The sequence below is a fragment of the Spinacia oleracea genome, chromosome 5, assembly GCF_020520425.1.
Source record: "Spinacia oleracea cultivar Varoflay chromosome 5, BTI_SOV_V1, whole genome shotgun sequence".
Lineage (NCBI taxonomy): Eukaryota > Viridiplantae > Streptophyta > Magnoliopsida > Caryophyllales > Amaranthaceae > Spinacia > Spinacia oleracea.
This window is the reverse complement of record NC_079491.1, coordinates 21617437-21630228: the sequence shown is the minus strand read 5'-3', so window position 1 is coordinate 21630228 and position 12792 is coordinate 21617437. Positions and strand designations below refer to the sequence as shown.

At 35.0% G+C, this 12792-nt stretch overlaps 2 long non-coding RNA genes across 3 annotated transcripts; both read left to right on the top strand.

Moving 5' to 3' along the window:
* Positions 1–2070: 2070 nt before the first annotated feature.
* Positions 2071–4819, top strand: LOC130461055 (uncharacterized). The gene is made up of 4 exons (XR_008921365.1): positions 2071–2561; positions 2654–2888; positions 3505–3568; positions 4553–4819. It is a non-coding gene; the product is annotated as an uncharacterized lncRNA (long non-coding RNA).
* A 5083-nt stretch (positions 4820–9902) lies between these two features.
* Positions 9903–12502, top strand: LOC130461186 (uncharacterized). Of its 2 annotated transcripts, XR_008921584.1 has the most exons (4): positions 9905–10387; positions 10480–10714; positions 11331–11394; positions 12379–12502. It is a non-coding gene; the product is annotated as an uncharacterized lncRNA (long non-coding RNA). The 2 variants fall into 2 exon arrangements; XR_008921583.1 differs by having other exon boundaries at positions 9903–10714.
* Positions 12503–12792: the final 290 nt, after the last annotated feature.

Genomic DNA, 12792 nt, shown 5'->3' with positions numbered 1-12792 from the left:
CTTAAGATTAATTGGGAATTTCTAGTTTTTTTACAAGGTACAAGATGTGTGGCAACCGTGTCAACAGGAAAGAGCCTTTATGGAAATATGTGGAGGTAACTGCCCACGTAAAAATTATTTGATATTTATTGTTTGTATAGATTCCATTTTTACTTAATCTAAATTCTACCCTTGTTTCTAGTGCGCTCAACAAAAGGGAGGACTTGAGTGTGGATTTTACGTAATGCGGTACATGTTTGATTTAGTCTCTTGCTGCAATGATGTTTCAGACTTAGAGAAGGTAAGGGTGTTATCCTTGTTATATAGTTTAATTTATTTTTGGATTTTAATTTGGTTATGTTTTAATTTGGTTTAAAATACCAATCTAAGTTCACGGGTTAGAGTTGGGAGTAAAAACGACTATAACGGTAAAAAAAATGACCTATAATGATCAATAAAGCCTTAAACGTGCATAACTTGACCAAAGTAGATGGGAATGAGTCTAAGTAACCTAATACTAAGTATATTAAACATTTAAAGGGTTTAGAATACCAATCTAAGTTCACGGGTTAGAGTTGGGAGCAAAAACGACTATAACGGTCAAAATATGACCTATAATGATCATTAAAGCCTTAAACGTGCATAACTTGACCAAAGTAGATGGGAATGAGTCTAAGTAACCTAATACTAAGTATATTAAACATTTAAAGGGTTTAGAATACCAATCTAAGTTCACGGGTTAGAGTTGGGAGCAAAAACGACTATAACGGTCAAAATATGACCTATAATGATCATTAAAGCCTTAAACGTGCATAACTTGACCAAAGTAGATGGGAATGAGTCTAAGTAACCTAATACTAAGTATATTAAACATTTAAAGGGTTTAGAATACCAATCTAAGTTCACGGGTTAGAGTTGGGAGCAAAAACGACTATAACGGTCATAATATGACCTTTATTGATCAATAAAGCCTTAAACGCGCATAACTTGACCAAAGTAGATGGGAATGAGTCTAAGTAACCTAATAATAAGTATATTAAACATTTAAAGGGTTTAGAATACCAATCTAAGTTCACGGGTTAGAGTTGGGAGCAAATACGACTATAACAGTCAAAATATGACCTATAATGATCATTAAAGCCTTAAACGCGCATAACTTGACCAAAGTAGATGAGAATGAATCTAAGTAATCTAATACTAAGTATATTGAACATTTAAAGGGTTTATAATACCAATCTAAGTTCACGGGTTAGAGTTGGGAGCAAAAACGACTATAACAGTCAAAATATGACCTTTATTGATCAATAAAGCCTTAACATGCATAACTTGACCAAAGTAGATGGGAATGAGTCTAAGTAACTACGATCTTGTACAAATCTTTGTGAAGTGGTAATATCTATATGAGTTGTGCCTACTGGTTATAAAACTCCATAGTCAAAGTGCATCTCTACAAAATAACAAATAAACAGAAGATTCTGAAAATCAGAATCCTATTCTGTGGCTTTACTTACTTACTTACTTACGTACATCAATACCCTTCACCTAATTACAGTCATCTCTCTACTCATAACTTACAATACTATCCAGAAGATCGCTCAGCCTACTATAACCATGTCAGTTAGACTACCATTACATCAAACCACCTGCAAGCAACAGCAGCATTAGTTGATTATGTAAACAAGAATGATAAAACAGGCTGGAAAAGGTATAACCGTAAGCCACACAGAACACCTAACTATAAACAGGATGGAAAACTACAAAAACTATAACAGAAAATATGAATCTTTGCTAAATCCTCTGACACTGCAAATGGTAAAATCATATGTCAAGCATTTCATTCTTGCATGGAACTAGAGCTTTTCAGCGTAACATTGTAGCACATTCTGCTTTATCCCGTTACTTTACCAGTGTCAGACTGGATAAGTTGACAACTTGACATGGGCATCAGTATTGATTCTAACCGAAGATAACTAATTTTATGATGTATATATTATTTTGTTAGGTTTGCACATCAATGAGTGGAGATCCTTTCACCGATGAGCAAATTGATGATGTAATCCCCCGTAATTCTATACATTTCATTTATATATTTTAACGTATATTTAATATATTTAAATAAGAATTTATGAATTTTGGAAATAAATATATAATTAACGTGCATTTATTTATTACATTTTAATATTTTCAACGATTTACGAAATCGAAAATGATTTTAGAATTTTAAGTTGAAAAGAATTTGAATTACGAAAATTGATTGAATTTAGAAAACGATCCTATTCAGTTTTGGACTCGAATCATAAAAGCTAAATCCTACTCCTAGCCCAATTGGGGAAAGCCCAAACCAATAAAACCCAAACCAATACTCCCTTCCCTTTTCTAATTCACGTGAGACCAAAGGAAACAACAAAAAAAAAAAAAGAAAAAAAAAAAAAAAACCCTCTCCCTCCTTCAACCTCACGTACAACACCAAACACTCATCCCTCTCAGCCGTTCTCTCTCCTCCCTTCACGTCCGCCGCTTCTGCCAAGCCGTCGGACCGCCGTTGCTTCACCACCGTCGACGTGCTCCTCTCCCCTTTGCCGGTACTCTCTCCTCCTTCCTCTTCTATTTTGTTTTCTCTTTCTTTAGTTTTATCCTCCCCTTAATCGCAGGTTCTGTTTTCTTGAACCACCAGCCAGCCGCCGCGTGCGCAGCCGCGACCCCCAGGCCAACCACCACCTGCATCTTCGTCGCAGCCCTGCCCAGCCGACACCCTCTTCGATCTCTCTCCTCCTTCGCGTAGAAACCATCTCCTCCCCTGCTTGTTTCTTGCGCAAGCCAGCCGGCCGCCGCCATAACATTGTCGTTGCCGTGCCGCCGCGCCACAGCACCACCTCCGGCCAACCACTCTCCCTTCCCTCTCTCTTTTGGTTAATTCCTTACCCTTTTATTTCATTAATGTAATATTTATGTTCTAATGATTTAATTAAGGTTTTCATAATTTAAATTATTAGTTTTGATAATTTAATTTAGAATTCAGATTATATGTTGATATTACAAACTAATTAATTTTCAGATTTTTGTTAATTATGTTTAAGTTAGAGTTTTAATTATGTTTATTAATTTAATTCATGTTTTCTTGGATTAGATTTATATTTTTATGGTTTAATTATAATTTTCAGATTTTATATGTTTTATATAATTAAGTTGGTAATTTTCAGATTATATAATTTGATTAAAATAGGAGTTTTAATTATTAAAGCATGGTAGGATGATTATAAATTATTAAAGTTATTGTTTTTATGATTTCAAAGTTTTGGGAGTAGTTTGAAATTAGTTATATTGCTGAAAATTTAAAGTATGGTGTTTGCAAAGAGTTTTCAACGAATTTCAATCACTAATTCAATAATTGTTATGCTAGGAAATCAAATATTCAAGTTTTGTTATTGGAGAAAAGTTCTAAATATGTTTAGGATGTAGTTAGAATGTGTTATTATAGCTGTGAGCGATTAGAAGTTGATTGGGAATCCTTGTTGGTTGTTTTAGGCGGAGAATTCTCTGTAGGCGACTTTTGAATTATTAAAGTGGTCTTGCAGTTTGTTTACACAAGGTACGTACATACCTGCGTGCTTGGAATGTGTGCTAATTGTTGAAACCATGTGTATTATTGATGAACTTGGTTATGTTAATGTTGTTGATGAACTTAGTCAGGTTGAAATTGCATGTTTGATACTGTTGGATGAACATATTAAACCTTTATTGCATTTTGAGGATTATAACATGTTAGTATGGAAGATTGATGCAAACATGTTTGATTGGGAACACTAGAGTATTTAGTATATAATTCAGATCAGTTAATTGTTGTTCCCTTTTTAGCTTTTCACTACTTTATGAGGGCGGAGGACCTCATTTAGTAAGTTGAAACCTTATACCCATATTCAGGGGTTGATCAGTATTAAAGAAAAGATTGGAGTTAATTGGAATGAATCCTGTTTGATGCCTTGTGATCACTTACTCAATTCCAAGATAAAAACAGTTATAAATAAATGTGAGTTGCATGCCTTATGTGATTGTCGAGTCATAACAGGGTGTTAATTTGTAAATCATGTAAAGTGAAACTGAGTAGCAATAGCTTTAGACTGTGCACGTCTAAAGTGACGGACAAACAGGAGTTGGGGTTCATGGTGGTAGCCCATGGCCTTTCATTCGGACCAGATTGATCACCGCGTCCTATTTTCAGTCAAACGTTCCTCGATATCGCAGGTCACTGAGGTTACGGAGTCGCGCCCGTACCTCGTCTAGCTAGAAAACTCGGTCCATTGCCTATTTCAATTAAAATAATATTATTGTTATAAAAGTCTAGTCCAGTCTAGCCTAGTCTAGTTAAGTATGGTCTTCAGATTATCATGATTTGTCTGCCCTTATTTATGTTCATTAGTGTCATGTTAGGATTGATCGTTTAATAGTATCATGTTAGGATTATTATTGATTTAGTATGTAGTACTCAGCTTTGCTGATTACGTGCTTTTGCTTGTGCATGTTGATCATGGCTATGCCTTATTGATCCTGTGATGACCCAATCTTTGGTGAGCAGTCTCTAAGGATCAATAAGCATTGTCCATCTGCAGGTTTGAAGATGTTGCATCATTGGGATCGGGAATAGAGAGCTTGTATTTAGTTTTGATTTGCTAAGTTAACTTGGGTTTGTTAATTGGGACTTTAAACTTGTCGTACTATTTATATTTCCTTATTTTCGTTGGTTGATTTTTGGGGACTAAATCTGTAATCGATTATTTATAAACCTAAAGTTAGTTTTATGTTTTCCGCTGCAAAATTCTGAATAAGCCGTTACGTTTTCACACGGGCGATAATGCCTTGATAATTCTCTACGTTTTATATTAAAAGATTATTTTAGAAAAGAGAGAATTGTCGGGGTGTTACAAAGTGGTATCTAGAAGCTAAGGTTTTACTTTAATAAATTTTTAGGCGCCTAACTATCTTGTTATTTAAAATAAATTTCTTAAAAATCGAGATTCTACGTATTATAGACTTATAGTGTTCAAAAATTGGTACTTTTTTTTGGGGGGCCGATTTCCTTTTATCTTGTTTGAAAGTATATAATATTTCTTATTTAAGTTCGAAATCAAATTATTTATTCAAATTAAAGTGACTTTCGAAATTTTTATTCTTTTCTTATTATTTATTATTCAAAAATGAGTACAATTTTTTTTAAAAAGTTCAAAACTTTTTTTTTAAAAGTTGTTTCAAGAGTTAGAATTCGTTATTTAGGAAATATAAATCTTTTTCGAATTAATAATTTTATTTTCGAATTTATTCGCTACGCATTTCCTTAATTTATTTTACTTTATTTATTTTATATTTTATTTATGTTATTATTCTATGTTATAATTTTATTATAACTTCGTTCTTTTATTTCGTTATATAAATGATTCTAATGCTTTAGTTTATGAGAGATGGGTAGTATAAGAAGGGCATATAAGATAGAATTATATGTGCATTAGTAGCTAGTCAATGATAAGAAATTGATTGTTATGTATGTGCATGTGCTAATTGTTTAAGTGTTACATTTACATGTGCATAAAGAATTGTTTGATTCCACCAAACTTATTGATTATTGAACCTTGTTTATGTTTTGGCTGGAAAATCGTTAGTGAGACTTTGAATTGTTTATTTCAGGAATAAAATGTTTCTTTCCAAGTATACTAACATAGGATCCTTCGAGAAACTTGATATAGAAACCCCTGATATTTACGTGAAGAAAATTGTGTTTGGATGTGAATATTATGCTAAAGTTCAAGGGCAACCTATCTTAATGAGAAAGGATATCATAGCAGCCACAATCATTAATTGCTTACCTAACAAATTTCCATACCTAGAACTCAAGGAAAAGTTTAAAGACATGCATTCTGATAATGGGACTCCAAACTTGACTAAGTATGGAACTTGGGATGGTAGATGGAAATATGATTCAGAAATTCTGACCACCATTATTGAAGCGGCAGAAAGTGGGTTTAGAGACGGTAAAATCGTAGGGAGTCATGTTGGGGATTCAGTTACAGAAGAACCTATGGGAATTAGTGTAAATAATGACCTAGAGGAAAATGATGTAGCTGTGGAGAATGAGAATGTAGGTGTTGAGGCAGAGTATCCTAACCCAGCGGCTCATGAGCCAACCATTGAGATCTCTAGTGATTCGGATGCAGAGCTCGAAAGTGAACAGGAGATGGCAAGTGAGCCTAATCAAGATGAAGACATGGGTGAAGATGCAAACCCTGAGGAAGACCCCGATGAAGACCCTGAAGAAGAGTTCGATAATCTTGAGATCTAAATTTCACTTCGCAAGTTTCAGGAGCAATGGATAGGCAAGAGGCCACAAATATTTTGAAGTCATAAATAGTTAATTTAACTCTTTTATGTTTTAGAGAATAAGTAGCGAAGCTACAATAGTTTAAAGTTAAAGTTTATTGAAGTTTGAAATGTTCTTTATTATTTTGAAGGATGTAATAAATATTTATGGAGTTAGCAATAAAAGTTAAAGTTTTCAAGGAATTGTTCTTTATTCTATTTTGAGGATTCCATAATACCCCAACCTTTAGGTAACACGTCATGGATTAATTTTCCATTGGTTGCATACTCAGTGTGAATTGTGGATCAATTTAATTTCCACAATAATATTAAATGATTTGAGTACATAAAGAAAGTGAGGGCCAATCTAGACCCTCATGACCAATATGATTCAAAAGGTTATGCCCTATGTGCAGTGTGTGAATGTCTTTCGTGAATTATCGAGGATGATTATTTTTCAATGATTATTGCATCTTGTAGACGATCGTTGCACCTTCATAAACGATTGTCGTGCCTTCATAAATGATGTGTATTAATGTGAACATTGTTGGTTGAGGCGAACTTTATGGTCAATTCAAGTATTAAATTGTATGGGATAACGTATAGGTGATGTTTCAAACCTAAAGTAGAGTATACTAATTGCAGGCCGCGTTCTAGAATGGCCAACAATAATGACTTAGTTGTTGCTATTCGCCTCTTGGCGGAAAAGATGACCCCACCTTTTTAGAAAACCAGATTGGAGAGTTTGAGAAATTGTTTGGGGATTTGAATTGTCTTGAGAATATGAGAGTGGGTCAAGTTGTCATGTATTTGAAAGATGAAGCCGATTTACAGTGGAGAGAAATAGAGTTAGGCTTAGCGCTGCTGAAAGATTCAATTAGGATTCAATTGTTACTCCCTTAAGGGAAAGGTTTACCCTACCTTTTATGAGAAAGCAGAAAGTTTAGGAATTCATAAACATTAGTATGGGGAGCATGACCATCGATGAATACTATTGCAGATTTATAGCATGACCACCTTAGGATTAGGTGGGGAAACCTCTACATCTTTGGATTTTGTGTATGGGGGAGCTGCTCATATTTATGGGTTGCAGTCTAGAATGGACAAGAAAAATATTGTCGTTGGGGAGAAAAGAAAAGAGTTTAATGCTGGGGAAAACCAAGGAAATTTCAAGAGAAATATGAATGAAAATGGTAATGGGAGTGGTAACCAGGGAAAGTAGGGATTTAACCAGTCAGGAAATTAGGGTCGAAGCCTTTAGGGGCGTAGAACAACTAAGAGAACTTCCATAAGTCTGCTAATGAGAATAACAACCAGGATAAGGCTCCGGATAAACTATTCGTTATGAGTAGAAGTGAAGCTGAACGTTTTGCAGATGTAGTTTATGGTACTTTTCTATTAACTCCGTGCCAGTTAAAACATTGTTTGATTCAGGGGCAACTTGCTCTTTTATTTCGTGCTCTATTGTTAAAAGTTGAAGTTAGTAGATTTTGAGGCGATTGATTTACCTGTTAGTCTACCTACTGGTGTAACCATAAAGTGTACCAAGTTGTTTAAGAACTTGCCTTTGAAGACAAAAGATTGTGTTTTTCCTTCTGATTTGATAAAGTTTAGTCTGAGGGACCTAGATGTAATTTCGGGGATGGAATAGCTAAGTGTGTACAAGGCTAAGGTAGATTGTGAAGTTCAGAAAGTAAGTTTAAGGAACCTTATTGGAAAATTGACCTCATATAGATGTTTTGAAAAGTCCAAGAACCTTTACTTATTTCCGTAATGCAAGTGAGGAAATTGATGAATAGGGAGTACTAACTATTTTCTGTAGTGTGTCAGAGGTGATTAAAGAAGTTAGTGACAATCGAGGATGTTGCCATTGTGAGTGGATTCATTGATGTGTTTCCGAGTGAAATTACAAGTATGTTACCTGTTAGAGCTTTTGAGTTTACTATAGACTTAGATCCTGAAACGACACCTATATCCAAAGCACCTTATAGCATGACACCTCCTGAAATGAGCGAATTAAGACACAATTGCAAGAGTTGTTTGTTAAGGAGAAAGATAAGAGTATGGAACCATGCATCGATTTTAGGGAGCTAAACACCATCAAGAACGAGTATCCTTTGCCTAGGATAGATGACATATTTGATCAATTGAATTGGGCGAGTGTGTTCTCAAAGTCTGATTTGTGTTGAAGTACCACCAATTGAGGATAGATGATAAGGGCCTAGACCTCATTAGGACTCGTTATTGTCATTATGGGTTTAGAGTAATGTCTTTTGGGTTAACCAATGCACCTGCCATAAATATGGAATTGATGAATGAGATTTCCCACGAATTCCGAATTAAGTTTGTTATTATATTACTGATGGTATCCTGATTTATTCAAAGAATGCAAAAAGAGCATAATGAAATCTTGAGGATTACTTTGGAAACGCTTAGAAAGAATCTAGTTTTTTTTCTTAAATGAAGTATACAAATCTTGAAGTCATGTGTGTATAAGTGATACCAGTGGAAAAGTGAAGGACTAACTTGATTGAGAACTATGTTACGTAAGGGAATAAATCTAAGAGACGATTTGAGTGGTCCAGGATCGTTAGAAATCATTGTTGTCTGGAAAAGATGTAAAGAAATACATGAATTGGCGCAAGAGCTAAGAGAAAAGCCCAAAAGTTATACACCCATGAAAAGCGTAATGAGGTTCGGTAACAAGGAAAAGTTGAACAGAAGGAATTTCTGTAGATCCTGCTAAGATTCAAGCTGTGAGTGAGCGACCTACTCCAAAGAACGTGTCCGATACTTGAAGTTTTCTAAGCCTAGATGACCATTATAGGAGTTGTGAAACACTTTCCGAAGAGAGCAAAACCATTGACCAACTTGTTGAAAGAGGAATCAAAATTCGAGTGGAGTGAGAAATGGGAGAAAGCTTTCTAAATTTTGAAAGAGCGTTTGACTTCCGCACCTGTTGTCGCGTCAATTGAAACTTTATGAAGCCAATTACCCAACCCATGACCTAAAGCTAGCTGCTAGTGCGTTGCTTTGAATGATTTGGAGACATTATCTTTATGGGACAACATTTGAGATCCTTACCGACTATAAAGTCTGAAATTTTGGCAAAAAGGCCTAGTGAATCTTGTGAACAACATTGAAATGAGTATTTCTTTCCACCCTGCAACCGATAGACAGACTGAGATTACTATGAAATATATGTTGAGATTCTGTGTTAATTGACTTTAAGGGTAATTGGGAAGACCAACTAGAGTGATTGAATTTCTTGCACCAATAGTTACCATGCGAGCATTACGATGTCACATGTTGAGGCATTGTGAGGGAAAAGTGTAGAAGTCAATTGCTAGAATAATTTGAGTGAAAATATTGTATTGAGGACATAATTCGTTGAGGAAGAAATACCCAAAGTTATTCCGTGAGATGAGTTACGAGGGCGTAACTCGTTTTCTTTAAGAGGGGTAGAATGCGATATAAATTCGCGCTTTTTACCTAATTTTATGGTGTTTTCATGCATTTCTATGCTTATTTTAGCAAATTATCCCCCGTAATTCTATACATTTCATTTATATATTTTAACGTATATTTAATATATTTAAATAAGAATTTATGAATTTTGGAAATAAATATATAATTAACGTGCATTTATTTATTACATTTTAATATTTTCAACGATTTACGAAATCGAAAATGATTTTAGAATTTTAAGTTGAAAAGAATTTGAATTACGAAAATTGATTGAATTTAGAAAACGATCCTATTCAGTTTTGGACTCGAATCATAAAAGCTAAATCCTACTCCTAGCCCAATTGGGGAAAGCCCAAACCAATAAAACCCAAACCAATACTCCCTTCCCTTTACTAATTCACGTGAGACCAAAGGAAACAAAAAAAAAAAAAGAAAAAAAAAAAAAAAACCCTCTCCCTCCTTCAACCTCACGTACAACACCAAACACTCATCCCTCTCAGCCGTTCTCTCTCCTCCCTTCACGTCCGCCGCTTCTGCCAAGCCGTCGGACCGCCGTTGCTTCACCATCGTCGACGTGCTCCTCTCCCCTTTGCCGGTACTCTCTCCTCCTTCCTCTTCTATTTTGTTTTCTCTTTCTTTAGTTTTATCCTCCCCTTAATCGCAGGTTCTGTTTTCTTGAACCACCAGCCAGCCGCCGCGTGCGCAGCCGCGACCCCCAGGCCAACCACCACCTGCATCTTCGTCGCAGCCCTGCCCAGCCGACACCCTCTTCGATCTCTCTCCTCCTTCGCGTAGAAACCATCTCCTCCCCTGCTTGTTTCTTGCGCAAGCCAGCCGGCCGCCGCCATAACATTGTCGTTGCCGTGCCGCCGCGCCACAGCACCACCTCCGGCCAACCACTCTCCCTTCCCTCTCTCTTTTGGTTAATTCCTTACCCTTTTATTTCATTAATGTAATATTTATGTTCTAATGATTTAATTAAGGTTTTCATAATTTAAATTATTAGTTTTGATAATTTAATTTAGAATTCAGATTATATGTTGATATTACAAACTAATTAATTTTCAGATTTTTGTTAATTATGTTTAAGTTAGAGTTTTAATTATGTTTATTAATTTAATTCATGTTTTCTTGGATTAGATTTATATTTTTATGGTTTAATTATAATTTTCAGATTTTATATGTTTTATATAATTAAGTTGGTAATTTTCAGATTATATAATTTGATTAAAATAGGAGTTTTAATTATTAAAGCATGGTAGGATGATTATAAATTATTAAAGTTATTGTTTTTATGATTTCAAAGTTTTGGGAGTAGTTTGAAATTAGTTATATTGCTGAAAATTTAAAGTATGGTGTTTGCAAAGAGTTTTCAACGAATTTCAATCACTAATTCAATAATTGTTATGCTAGGAAATCAAATATTCAAGTTTTGTTATTGGAGAAAAGTTCTAAATATGTTTAGGATGTAGTTAGAATGTGTTATTATAGCTGTGAGCGATTAGAAGTTGATTGGGAATCCTTGTTGGTTGTTTTAGGCGGAGAATTCTCTGTAGGCGACTTTTGAATTATTAAAGTGGTCTTGCAGTTTGTTTACACAAGGTACGTACACACCTGCGTGCTTGGAATGTGTGCTAATTGTTGAAACCATGTGTATTATTGATGAACTTGGTTATGTTAATGTTGTTGATGAACTTAGTCAGGTTGAAATTGCATGTTTGATACTGTTGGATGAACATATTAAACCTTTATTGCATTTTGAGGATTATAACATGTTAGTATGGAAGATTGATGCAAACATGTTTGATTGGGAACACTAGAGTATTTAGTATATAATTCAGATCAGTTAATTGTTGTTCCCTTTTTAGCTTTTCACTACTTTATGAGGGCGGAGGACCTCATTTAGTAAGTTGAAACCTTATACCCATATTCAGGGGTTGATCAGTATTAAAGAAAAGATTGGAGTTAATTGGAATGAATCCTGTTTGATGCCTTGTGATCACTTACTCAATTCCAAGATAAAAACAGTTATAAATAAATGTGAGTTGCATGCCTTATGTGATTGTCGAGTCATAACAGGGTGTTAATTTGTAAATCATGTAAAGTGAAACTGAGTAGCAATAGCTTTAGACTGTGCACGTCTAAAGTGACGGACAAACAGGAGTTGGGGTTCATGGTGGTAGCCCATGGCCTTTCATTCGGACCGGATTGATCACCGCGTCCTATTTTCAGTCAAACGTTCCTCGATATCGCAGGTCACTGAGGTTACGGAGTCGCGCCCGTACCTCGTCTAGCTAGAAAACTCGGTCCATTGCCTATTTCAATTAAAATAATATTATTGTTATAAAAGTCTAGTCCAGTCTAGCCTAGTCTAGTTAAGTATGGTCTTCAGATTATCATGATTTGTCTGCCCTTATTTATGTTCATTAGTGTCATGTTAGGATTGATCGTTTAATAGTATCATGTTAGGATTATTATTGATTTAGTATGTAGTACTCAGCTTTGCTGATTACGTGCTTTTGCTTGTGCATGTTGATCATGGCTATGCCTTATTGATCCTGTGATGACCCAATCTTTGGTGAGCAGTCTCTAAGGATCAATAAGCATTGTCCATCTGCAGGTTTGAAGATGTTGCATCATTGGGATCGGGAATAGAGAGCTTGTATTTAGTTTTGATTTGCTAAGTTAACTTGGGTTTGTTAATTGGGACTTTAAACTTGTCGTACTATATTTCCTTATTTTCGTTGGTTGATTTTTGGGGACTAAATCTGTAATCGATTATTTATAAACCTAAAGTTAGTTTTATGTTTTCCGCTGCAAAATTCTGAATAAGCCGTTACGTTTTCACACGGGCGATAATGCCTTGATAATTCTCTACGTTTTATATTAAAAGATTATTTTAGAAAAGAGAGAATTGTCGGGGTGTTACAGATGAAATACGAGACAAATGTGCATCATACTTCACCGAACATTGTGTGTAATTAACGCTTCATCGATCTC